Source organism: Triticum aestivum, chromosome 7D, assembly GCF_018294505.1.
Source record: "Triticum aestivum cultivar Chinese Spring chromosome 7D, IWGSC CS RefSeq v2.1, whole genome shotgun sequence".
Lineage (NCBI taxonomy): Eukaryota > Viridiplantae > Streptophyta > Magnoliopsida > Poales > Poaceae > Triticum > Triticum aestivum.
The window spans coordinates 136,151,275-136,163,690 of NC_057814.1; positions in this window are offsets into that span (position 1 = coordinate 136,151,275).

Below are 12,416 nucleotides of genomic sequence, written 5' to 3' on the forward strand. Positions count from 1 at the left end.
TCCCCAGGTCATAACACTATTTTGTGAGAAGAAATATCTAAATCAATGTTGAGTCAAACTAAGAACCTCTAGCTACTGATCAAGTGCAATATAAATGACTGAGCTATTACTCCTTCCGTCCGGGTTTATGGGGCCTCCTTGTATTTTGGTTCAAAATTTGACCATCTATTTGACTAACAAAACATAAAACATATGTTGCAAAAAGTACAATGTTGGAATTCTATTTGAAATAAGAGAGGGCCTAATAAACTTGGACAGAGGTAGTACATCGTATGTCTTGATGCTAGCCTTCACAATATTCAAGACCGTGTTTGTCATGTTCAATGTTTCCTTCAAAAAAAGTTTAGCACATTACTCCTTGAGGTTTCCAACATCCTGTTCCGTTTCTTTGACCATCATTTCAGCCCAATGATCAAAAAATCTCGAGGAAGTGATGATTTGGTAGAAATGAGGGTGGCTCGGGCTAGGGTGCAAAAAAAAAACCGCGACAATGAAGCAAAACGCTCCACCTCTATTAGGTGTTTTTTTGCTACTGTTAGAAGATGGATGGCAAAGAATGCCTTAAACACATGTCATAGGAAATGAATGGAGAGGCGACGGGGAGGTGGGGTCCATGCAAACACCTTAACACCACACATAGAGAAAGCGTGCATGGATCGTGTGCAATGCATTTTTTGAAACATTTATTTCACTAAACAATACAATGGGCCTACAATTACACCAGTAGACTTTGATCGGCGAGATGCGGGTAATGTACTTAATGCACTATTTAACTAGATAAAAAAAGATTTTTGCAAACATAAAAATTATACGCGCATTGTGTAATATATAGGTACATGAACATATATCACTACTTGGCTAGACATGAAAAAAACAGAGAAACAACTCATAATCCACTCAAGTCCCCCATGTCTCATGACCACACGAAAGGCCTATGGAAGAATTGGTGTCAAGTGACATTGTTGGTATATAGCAGAAACACCTTGATCATATCAATTTGTTTTGGGGAAGAAATATCTATACTGACGTGGAGTGAAACTAGAACCTTTAGCTACCGGTCAAGTACAATATAAATGACTGAACTATTGCCTTTTTTAGGAACCGACGGGAGCGTTGCCTTTTAATATAGACAAAAAAGAGAGGAATAATATGAACATAGGGGCACATGTTTTGAGGGAAACATGGTGAAACCAATGGAACTACTAAAAGCAAAATACAACACAGCCGGCACCCATAGTGGGCATGGTGCCACCAAAAATTATATGATGCTGCTTAATGTCCTCTAGGGAAACATGCATGGCCACCTCAAGATGAGTCATTCGGGTGCCAAAGAAAAATATGCATGCTCCTCTCCTTCCATATATTCCATAGGGCGTAGATGAGCATATCGATCCTCCACTTATAGACTTCCTTTGACATTGAATCAATGATGCCCTCTCACTAGTCAGACACACCTCCTGGCTCAGGTAGGAAGTTGGACAAAACTAGGTTCTCACCAGTACAGGCGTTCACACGGTTCCAAACACAAATGGAGAAAGGATAATCCTTGAAAAAGTTTATAACCGTTTCTGGAGCCTAGAGGCAGAGCTGGTACATTGGGCCATGGGGCCATCTACGAGCAGCAAGCCTATTCGCAGTAAGAATAATGTCCTGAAGAAAAGCCATGCGAAAAAAACCGTATTTGGGCTCCGAATGCGAAATCCAAATCTTGGAGGAGTCAAACCTGGGGTGAGGTCTATGGAATTGAGTTGCATAGGCCGAGGCAGAAGAGTAGATGTATTGATGGTAGCCTCCACAATATTCAAGGCTATATTTTTCATGTTCGATATTTTCTTCAAAATTAAAAAGTTTATCACATTACTCCTTGAGGTTTACAACATCTTGTCCCACTTTCACTATCATTTTCAGCCCAAAGATAACAAATATATGCATATGGTCCAAAAATATCCAAGCTACGAATATAGAGTCTTGGAACTATGGCCCTTAGGGCCTGTGTAACCCAAATGAATTTTATATTTTTTTAGAATCCCAACGAGATTAAGCAAAATATTTATAGAAAAAGGTGTTCACCACTATAAATTTAGTACTGTGGTTGACGATAGTGCTAGTCTAAGGGCATTTTTATCCCTTAGTTGGTTTTGGTGATTGATGACAATGCTTTTGCGGACTAATCATGTGCATCGAATATTTCAGATATATTGACTAGGCACAAGATGATTGGGTTCCCCTCGAAGGCTATAGAAGACGGCGTTTCTCTTCGGTTCTTTTCGGTGGTATTGAGTCGTAGGGAAGCCATACTATTAAGAGGGGGCCCACGTTGGAAAGGTTGGGTGGATTCATCACGTACACATCTTCCTTTGCACCTCCTTTCCTCTAGCCTTTGGAGCATCCTATGTTTTCCTTGTCTATGCAAATATTGCTCTTGTTTGCCGAACTAGGGGGGTGCGGTAGTACTGCTCGTTAGAGCGGTAGTACCGCAGGACCTTGCGGTAGTACCGCCCGCTGGTGCGGTAGTACCGCAAGGACCCACGGTAGTACCGCTTCTAGTAAGCGGTAGTACCGTGGTCCCTGCTTAGTTCCACAAGTACGCGACAGTAAGGGGAGGATGTAATTTTTTACATCCGCGCCTCGCGCGGTAGTACCGCGGCTGGCTTACGGTACTACCGCGTTGGGTTTTTTGCATCGACTCCAACTCTGCGGAAGTAGCCACGGATGTAATTTTTTATATCCGTGCCTTCCCATCCCTGGACAGCCCCTGCCTTGCGGTAGTACCGCGCGAGCAGTACTACCGCCCTCATCCTTAGTGCATGTGTGGCTGTTCTGGTCTCTGCTGCGTGGGCGGAAGTACCGCGGGGCCCTGCGGTAGTACCGCGTGCCCCTGCGGTAGTACCGCGCCTCAGGTCCGGTAGTATCGCGCTGCGCAGGCTGAGTTGGTGGATAACGGTTGGATTTGTTCTTCCACTATATAAGGGGTGTCTTCCTCCTCTAGTTGACTACCTCTTTCACCTCTAAGCTCCATTGTTGCTCCAAGCCCCATTTTCGCCCGATCTCCTTCCCTAGCCAACCAAACTTGTTGATTCTCTAGGGATTGGTTGAGAAGGCCCCGATCTACACTTCCACCAAGAGAAATTTGAATCTCCCCACTAATCCCTTGTGGATCTTGTTACTCTTGGGTGTTTGATCACCCTAGACGGTTGAGGTCACCGCGGAGCCATAGTCCATTGTGGTGAAGCTTCGTGGTATCGTTGGGAGCCTCCAATTAAGTTGTGGAGATTGCCCCAACCTTGTTTGTAAAGGTTCGGTCGCCGCCTCCAAGGGCACCAATAGTGGATTCACGGCATCTCGCATTGTGTGAGGGCGTGAGGAGAATACGGTGGCCCTAGTGGCTTCTTGGGGAGCATTGTGCCTCCACACCGCTCCAACGGAGACGTACTTCCTCTCAAAGGGAAGGAACTTCGGTAACACATCCTCGTCTTCACCGACTCCACTCTTGGTTATCTCCTGCCTTTACTTGTGCAAGTTTATTTGTGCTTTATCTCTTGCTTGCGTGTATGCTTATTGTTGTTGCATCATATAGGTTACTCACCTAGTTGCATATCTAGACAACCTACTTTGATGCAAAGTTTAAATTGGTAAAGAAAATCTAAAAATTGTTAGTTGCGTATTCACCCCCTCTAGTCAACTATATCGATCCTTTCAATTGGTATCAGAGCCTCGTCTCTTTATTAAGGAGTTTACCGTCTGAAGAGTATGGTTGACGTCGTAGACGGTGTGGAGGAGCACTCCGGTGTGAATCCGGTCTCGTCTACGGGAGATGGGGGAACCGCGGTCTCTCGTGAGGAATTCAATATGGCGTTGGACACATTGAAAACCTCCATGACGACCGAGGTCGAAAGCATGTTTAATAAATTCTTAGAAGGGCTTAAACTTTCCACCGCACCGTTGAAAGTGGGTGATCCCGCTAACAAGGTGACGGATGCTACCTTCGACAAGGGGGAAGCTACTAACGAGAAAGCTCCTTCTTCTAGTGGTAAAAATGGCACCTGCATCTTTGCCCATGTGGAACCTCCACTTGTCTATGGTGGACCGCTTCCTTCCACTCATTTGAATCATGCCGGCCCGGCCCCTAAGATTGAGAAGAATGTAGAATTTGATTCTTGGGTCTATCGTTTTAAGCGTCATTTAAATCATGTGAACACTAACCTTTGGAGAATCATTGAAGAAGGTTTCTATCCGCATGACCAAAGCAACTTCACTCCTAGAGAAGTCGTGGACCATCAATTCAATGAGAATGCTCTCTTCATCATCCAAGAAGCAATCCCACCCGAAGATCTTCCTCATCTCCGGCCCTACACCATTGCCAAAGATGCTTGGCAACAAGTGATTTCCCTCTATCGGGGAAGCGCAAGCATTCAACGCTCCAACTATGAAGTGGTGCAAGATGAAGCTGATGAGTTTGCAATGAAAGAAGATGAAGAACCTCGTGAGCTTTATCGGAGAGTAACCAAACTCGCGGTCTCTCTCCGAGATCATGGAAGTAAGGACACGGATGACAATTGGATCAAGCGCAAATTCCTCAAGGCAATGATGCCCTACCACAAAGCCATGTCCTTCGTCATTCGTCAAAGGCCGGACTTCCACACCTTGTCCTCAAGTGAAGTGTTGGATGAGTTCGTTGCTATGAGCATCTTGGACAAGACCGCCGACAATGCGGTTCTTCGCTCTCAAAGAGTAAAGAAGCCCAACCTTGCACTAAAGGCCAAGGTGAGTATGGAGGAAGAGGATGAAGAGTAAGAAGAGGAGAGCAACCTCGAAGATACGAAGTATGCCTATCATGAACACATGGCTCTTGCTTCAAGGCAATTTTGGAGCAAGAAGAACTCAAGGCCAAACTTCAACAAGAACAATTCAAGTGGCGCAAAGGGCAAGCAATGAGTGAGGACTTGCTTCAATTGTGGCAATGTGAGCCACTTTTTTGCGGAGTGCCCTTACGAGAAGAGGGAAGACAATGGTGGCAAGCTCATCCGAAAGGACAAGGCCAAGTCGTTCCCCAACAAGAGCAACTTCACCAAGAAGACTCCTCCCAAGGCATGGGTGGTACAAGAAGAGTACAATGAGGATGATGACGATGATGAAGATGGTGAGTCGGTTGCCATGGCCTCCGTTGCCATTGCGATGACTCCACGGATGTCTCTCTTCGACTCACCCAATGAGAACATCACCGCCAAGTGCCTCGTGGCTAAAGCCACCAACAAGGTAACCCCCAACATCAAAACTACCATCATTAATCATCCTTCTTCGACGAATAGCATTGATGAATATGAGGGGACAAATGTGGAGGAGAATGAGTTGGAGACCTTTATGGGTAAACTCAAGGGTAAATCCAAGAAGCACTTCGTTGCTCTCTTGGAACAACTTGGTGAAGCCAATGACATGATCGAGGCTCACAAAGATACCATCTCTAAGATGGAGGGGCATAGTCATGACTATGCCAATGAGATTTCGGATCTTTCCAATGCTCTTGATGAAGAGCGTGGTCTTCGTTTGGTTCTTGAGGAGTCACACAACGATGATCATGCTAAGTTAAAGAAAGAACTTGATCATGCTCTTGTTGTGTCTCGTGTGCTAAACTCCGAGAAGGCAAAGCTTGGGGTTGATCTTGCTAGACTCAAAGAGGAGTTTGACATTCTCGACAAGGCTCACAAAGTCTTGAAGGGTGTTCATGCTAGCCTCAAGGAGTCTCATGATCAACTCCAAGTGAAGCTAACTAAGGAGAAAGCCACATTTCCTCATATGGTGTTAATTGATAATGCAAATGCTACTAACCCTTGTCGTGAGCATGTGCATCTTGTTGTGGAGAATGATAAGTTGAAGGAGCAACTTGAGAAAGGCCCTGTGTCATGCATACAAGGTGAGAAGAATCTCAACGACCTTTTTAGCAATCAAAAGGAAGTTGTGGCCAAGGAGGGGATTGGGTTCGCACCCAATCCCAAGAACAAGAAGAAGAATGACAAGACTAAACGACCTCCTCCTCTCAAGCAAACTTTTGTGAAGGAGGGAGAGGGTGCTTCCAAGGAGAAGAAGAACAATGCAAAGGGTGGCGGTGTCAAGAAGGGCAATGCCACCCCTTCCAACAAAGTCGGCGACTTTAATCCTTCTTATGTGTTATGCCGTGCTAGTGATGGGATTTTTATGCCAAATTTGTTGGTTCTCCTCATGAGTATATTGAATGGTCTATTTGGGTTCCTAAGACCCTTGTTACTAACATCAAAGGACCCATTACAAAATGGGTACCTAAAACCAAGCATTGATCTCTTGTAGGTGTTTGCTTCCGGTGGGGGATCATGGTTGCTCGATAGTGGAGCTACAAATCATATGACCAGAAGCAAGGACTTGGTGGTGGACGTGCACAAGATTCCATCTATGCCCACCAATGTCGAGTGGGGTGATGCCTTGTCTTCTAAGGTATTGGGACTCGGCAAAGTTGTCATTTCTCATGATCTCACGATCGAGAAGATCATGCTTGTTGAGTCCCTTGCATACAATTTACTTTCCGTTCGTCAACTTGCAATCATGGGCTTTGCCACTTTCTTTGATATTGATACCGTGGCCCTCTTGTGGAGCAAGACTCTTAAAGTAGCCTTTGTTGGGCATGTCGAGAATGGTCTCTATGTGATTAACTTTTCGAAGCGACCCACTAAGACGGCGACATGCCTAATGGCTAAAGTTGACGTGGGATGGCTTTGGCATCGCCGTTTAGCCCATGTCAATATGAGATCTTTGCAAAGTCTTCTCAAGGGGACCATGTCCGTGGACTAACGAATGTTAGTTTTGCTAAAGATCGTGCTTGCAGTGCTTGTATCGAAGGAAAGCTACATGAGAAGGCTCACCCTCCCACGACTATCATTTACTCAAAGAGGCCTTTGGAGCTCCTTCACTTGGATCTCTTTGGGCCTCCATCTTTTGATAGTCTTGGGGGTAGGAAGTATTGCTTGGTGATTGTGGATGACTATTCAAGATACACTTGGGTGTATTTCTTCAAGAGGAAGAGCGAGACCCAACAACCCATCATTGACTTTGCAAATGAAGCCCAACGTCAACACAATGCAAAGATCTTGACAATAAGAAGTGACAACGGCACCGAGTTCAAGAACTACACCTTGGATGAGTTTCTTAGTGATGAGTGGATCAAGCATCAATATTCCGCACCTTACACCCCTCAACAAAACGGTGTTGCGGAGAGGAAGAACCAGACGTTGATGGATGCGGCAAGGACCATGATGGCGGAGTTCAAGTCTCCATACAACTTTTGGGCCGAAGCCATCAACACCACGTGTCATGCATCCAATCAGATCTACCTCCGCAAGGGCTTGAACAAGACTCCATATGAGATTCTCACCGGTAACAAGCCCAACCTCAAGTATTTTCGGGTGTTCGGGTGTAAGTGCTTCATTCTCAAGAAAGGTGTTCGGTTGTCTAAATTTGAGGCTAGAGCTTATGAGGGCATATTTGTTGGTTATGCTACAAACTCTCATGCTTACCGTGTCCTCAATAAATCCACGGGACTTATTGAGGAGTGTAACGTGGAGTTTGATGAGAATAACGGCTCCCGAGTGGAGCAAAGTGGCACTTGTGATGTAGGTGATGAAATTCCTCCTCAAGCCATAAGAAGAATGGGTGTTGGTTTTATCCTACCCATTGAGGAACCCCTTGTGGCCGAAGGAGAAGGACAATGCTCCACTCAAGTGGAGCCATCACCAACCCAAGGCCCACACGCTTCCGAAGAACAAAGTGAAGGCCCTCAACCTCATGAACAAGACCAAGGGCAAGATCATGCTCAAGACGGTGTTGACACACCAAGTGATGCCCAAGGTCAAGTTCTCTCCCCCGAGCAAGTTCAAGATCAAGAACAAGCTCAAGACGGCGCTCAAGATGATCAAGTGACTGCTCCTCAACTCACCACCGAGGAGGAATTGGAGCGTCGTGCCGCCAAGATTGCATCCAAGCTCTCCACCAAGGGTCATCTCATGAAGAATGTGCTTGGAAGCATTCAAAAGGGGGTAAGCACTCGTAGACAATTGGCAAACTATTGTGAACATCACGCGTTTGTCTCTTGTGTTGAACCCCAAAAGGTATATGAAGCACTCGAAGATCCGGATTGGCTTAATGCCATGCATGAAGAACTCAACAACTTAGAGTACAACAAGGTGTGGAGATTAGTGCCAAGGCCAACGGGGAACCACAGTGTCATTGGAACCAAGTGGATATTCAAGAACAAGCAAGATGCTCATGGGACCATCATCCGCAACAAGGCACGATTGGTGGCACAAGGCTACTCCCAAGTCGAGGGTATTGACTACGGTGAAACCTTTGCTCCTGTTGCTCGCCTTGAATCTATTCGTTTGTTGATTGCTTATGCTTCTCATCACAACTTTAAGTTGCAACAAATGGATGTGAAGAGTGATTTTCTTAATGGTCCTATTAATGAGTTGGTTTATGTCAAGCAAACCCCCGGGGTTCGAGGATCCCTACTTTCCCGATCATGTGTATCAACTCGATAAGGCACTCTATGGCCTTAAACAAGCTCCACGTGCGTGGTATGACCACCTTACCGAGTTGTTACAAGATCGTGGGTTTGAAGTTGGGCTAATCGACCCCACTCTTTTTACTAAGAAGGTCAAAGGGGAGTTGTTTGTATGCCAAGTATATGTTGATGACATTATCTTTGGTTCTCCTAACAAAGCTTTCAATGAGGAATTTGCCGCACTCATGACCTCAAAGTTCAAGATATCTTCCATGGGAGAGTTGAAGTTCTTTCTCGGTTTCGAAGTAAAGCAAAGAAGAGAAGGAACCTTCATCAACCAAGCCAAATACACTCAAGACATGCTCAAGAGATTCAAGCTAAGTGATGTCAAGCCGGCGTCAACTCCAATGCCCACCAAGTGCCAACTTGACATCGATCCCAATGGTAAAGCGGTGGATCAAAAGGTATATCGCTCCATGATTGGTTCCTTGTTTTACCTTTGTGCATCTAGACCGGATATCATGTTGAGTGTGGGAATTTGTGCATGGTTTCAAGCCGCACCTAAGGAAAGCCAGTTTGTGGCGGTCAAGCGAATCTTTAGATATTTGGCTCATACCCCAAACTTTGGCTTATGGTACCCAAGAGGAGCAAACTTCAAGCTTGTAGGATATTCGGACTCCGATTGGGCGGGAGACAAAGTGGATAGGAAGTCCACTTCCGGATGGTGCCAATTCCTTGGTTGCTCTTTGGTAAGTTGGTCTTTGAAAAAGCAAAGTTGTGTGTCTCTCTCATCCACCGAAGCGGAGTATGTGGCGGCCGGGAGTTGTTGTGCACAACTCTTATGGATGAGGCAAACTTTAAAGGATTACGGTGTCATTTGTGACAAAGTGCCTCTTTGGTGTGATAATGAAAGTGCCATCAAGATTTCTCTCAACCCTGTGCAACACTTCAAGACGAAGCATATTGAGATTCGGTATCACTTCATCCGAGATCACATTAGGCGAGGGGAGATCGAGCTCAACTACGTCAATACCCATGATAACCTTGCAGATATTTTCACAAAGCCTTTGGATGAAGCAAGATTTCGCGAGTTAAGGCATGAGCTAAATATCATTGATTCAAGCAATGTTGCTTGAACCCTTGCACACCCCACCACACTCAACTTGTTGTCTAATCTAGGTGTAGGCATGGACATAGGGGGAGTGTTGTTCTCTCAATGAACTCTCCCTCCCCCATTATGCATAAAGTGATCAACTCTTTCACATTAGCCATTTTTGATGGTACTTGTGCTTCAAAGACGAGTTTTGGTCATGGGCCCAAGGATAATTCTTCGCGGTGCCATACCAATTGACTCAAACATAGGTGGCTCCGGCCACCGCCCTCTCCTTGGAGAGTTTGTGTCTCGTTGTTGGTCTGTGTTGTCTCTTGCCTCTCTTCCTTCGTGCCGAGCTTGTGCTTGTGGTGTCCAGTGTGTTAGCTCTTTGGTGTGGTCTCTCGCTTGAAGGTTCCGTGCTTCGGTGTCCTCTCTTTTGGTTAAAACTATCTTTTCTTGAGCTCACGGTACTACCGCGGCCTGCCACGGTACTACCGCAAGGGGGGCGCGCGGTACTTCCGCACCCAGCGCGGCAGTAATTTTTTACTGCCGCCAGGAAGAGAGGTACTACGGCCTCGGTGCGGTACTTCCGCCCGGGCGGTACTACCGCGTAAGGAGCACACGGTACTTCCGTACCCAGCGCGGCAGTAATTTTTTTTACTGCCGCCTGGAAGAGTGATACTACGGCCTAGGTGCGGTACTTCCGCCCGGGGCGGTACTACCGCAATGATGTGCGGTACTACCGCGTGAGGAGCGCACGGTACTACCGCACCCAGCGTGGCAGTAATTTTTTACTGCCGCCTGGGGGAGCGGTACTATAGTCACGATGCGGTACTTCCGCCCGGGGCGGTAGTACCGCAATGACGTCCGGTACTACCGTGCGGTCGAGGGCGTGTGGGGGTTAAACACGGGCAGGGGGAGTTCTAACTCCCCCATACCCATTCGTCTCTCTCCCCACTCCGTCTCTCTCTCTCTCTCTCTCTCTCTCTCTCTCTCTCTCTCTCTCAAGAACGGCGCCGGAGGTCCTCGCCGGATCTCCGTCTCCGGCCGCTCTCCTCGGATTCCGACCGGTGGGATTGTTCCCCACCACTCCCTCTTGCCATGGAACAAGGTTTCTCCCCAATCCCTCCCTTTTTCTTGTTCGTCTTGTTGTTTTTAGGTTTTGGGGAGATGCAAGTTGTTCTTGAGATTTTAGGCCAAATCTATGCAAGAGTAGGATGTAGGAGAGCAGTTTTGTGTAGTGATGGTACTTGCTATAGTTGTCCCGTGATGGATTTGATCGACCATAGTACCGCGTGTTGACACGGTTGTGCTCAGATCTCCATGGCTGTTTCAGATCTGCACCGTGCGGTACTACCGCTCTCCAGGTGCGGTACTACCGCACGCCCGGTACTCCCGCCCTGCTGGTGCGGTACTACTGCACGTCTGGTACTACCGCTTCTTGGAGCTGTACTACCGCACGTGGCGCAACACACGATATTACCATTGTCTCAAATCCCTCTTGTGGCACTTCTCACGTGCCATGTCTACTTGTTTCACCTGCTTTGCTGTGGTCTTTGCATTGATCCTTCTCGTGTTTCGTGCGTGTTTGTTTTGTGGTGTGTGTTTTAGGTGGTGGCTCAGGTGCTCCAGCTCGCCGCTCCAATCCAAGCCGTGACACGGGGTCCAAGCGTATGCGCAACACAGAGGAAGCAGAGGGCTCCAATGCCCCCCAATGCAGAACCAAGACCACTACCACCAAAGAGAAGGAACCCGCCAAGGGTATGGATGAGATACCGCTTGCTGAGTTCATCTCTCGGAGGAAGATCAATCCGTATGGAAACCCTCGTGCTAACTTTCGAGGGAATGATCTATTCTGGACCAAGCAACAGAATCTCATTTATCTGGATGTCATCAAGGCCAAGCAAAATATCCATGTGGAGGTGAAGTGGATCAACATGCATCACATGCGCAAAGAGGCGCACCGGGAATACTTTGGTGAGGCTTTGGACCTAGTGGAGCAATTTGGCATTGAGCATATCATCTCATTCCACAAAGACTATGATCCTGAGATCCTTGCTCCGTTCTTTGCCTCAGTGCATTTTCATCCCAATGAGGAAAGGACCATGACTTGGATGACCAATGGTCGGCAGCTGACTGCTACTTGGAAGGAATTCATGACCTTGCTTGGGGTTCCGGATGAGGGGCTCGCCACACCCCAAGGTGTTCGCCCTCATGCCAATCCCGAGTCTGCCAACAAGAACAAGCTTATGCCCTACTATGTGGAGAAGAGGCTCTCCAATGGCAAGTCATCTTGGGTACTCAACTCCTTTCTTGACATCATGCACTGGATCTTCCGCAACACTCTCTTTCCACGCATTGGGGACAAGGACAAGGTGCATGCCTATCTTGTGGATATGATGCTCCTGTGTGAAGATGCTCGCAACTCTCAGACACCACCACTTGATGTCTCTCATATCATGTGGCATGAGCTTCGCTTTGCGGTCTACAACCGCAAGGTCCCCATCTATGGACCTTATCTGTTTCAGTTGATCTCGGCTACGTTGGAGCGGGTCTACCCTCAGGATGAGTTTGAGGCCCCTGGTTGGATCCGGCATGAGCCCATCAACCTCCGTATCAAGCCTCAGTGGGCCAACACTACCTCTCGTGCTGATACTGCCGCTGCCATGGACGTGGATGCAGATGAGGATGAGGAGGAGGCATCAGACGAGGACAACTCTGAGGGTTACATCCCTCCCACCTCTGAGCCTTCTTGGGCTAAGCGACTGAAGAACAAGATGAAGATGCTATTCTGTATGC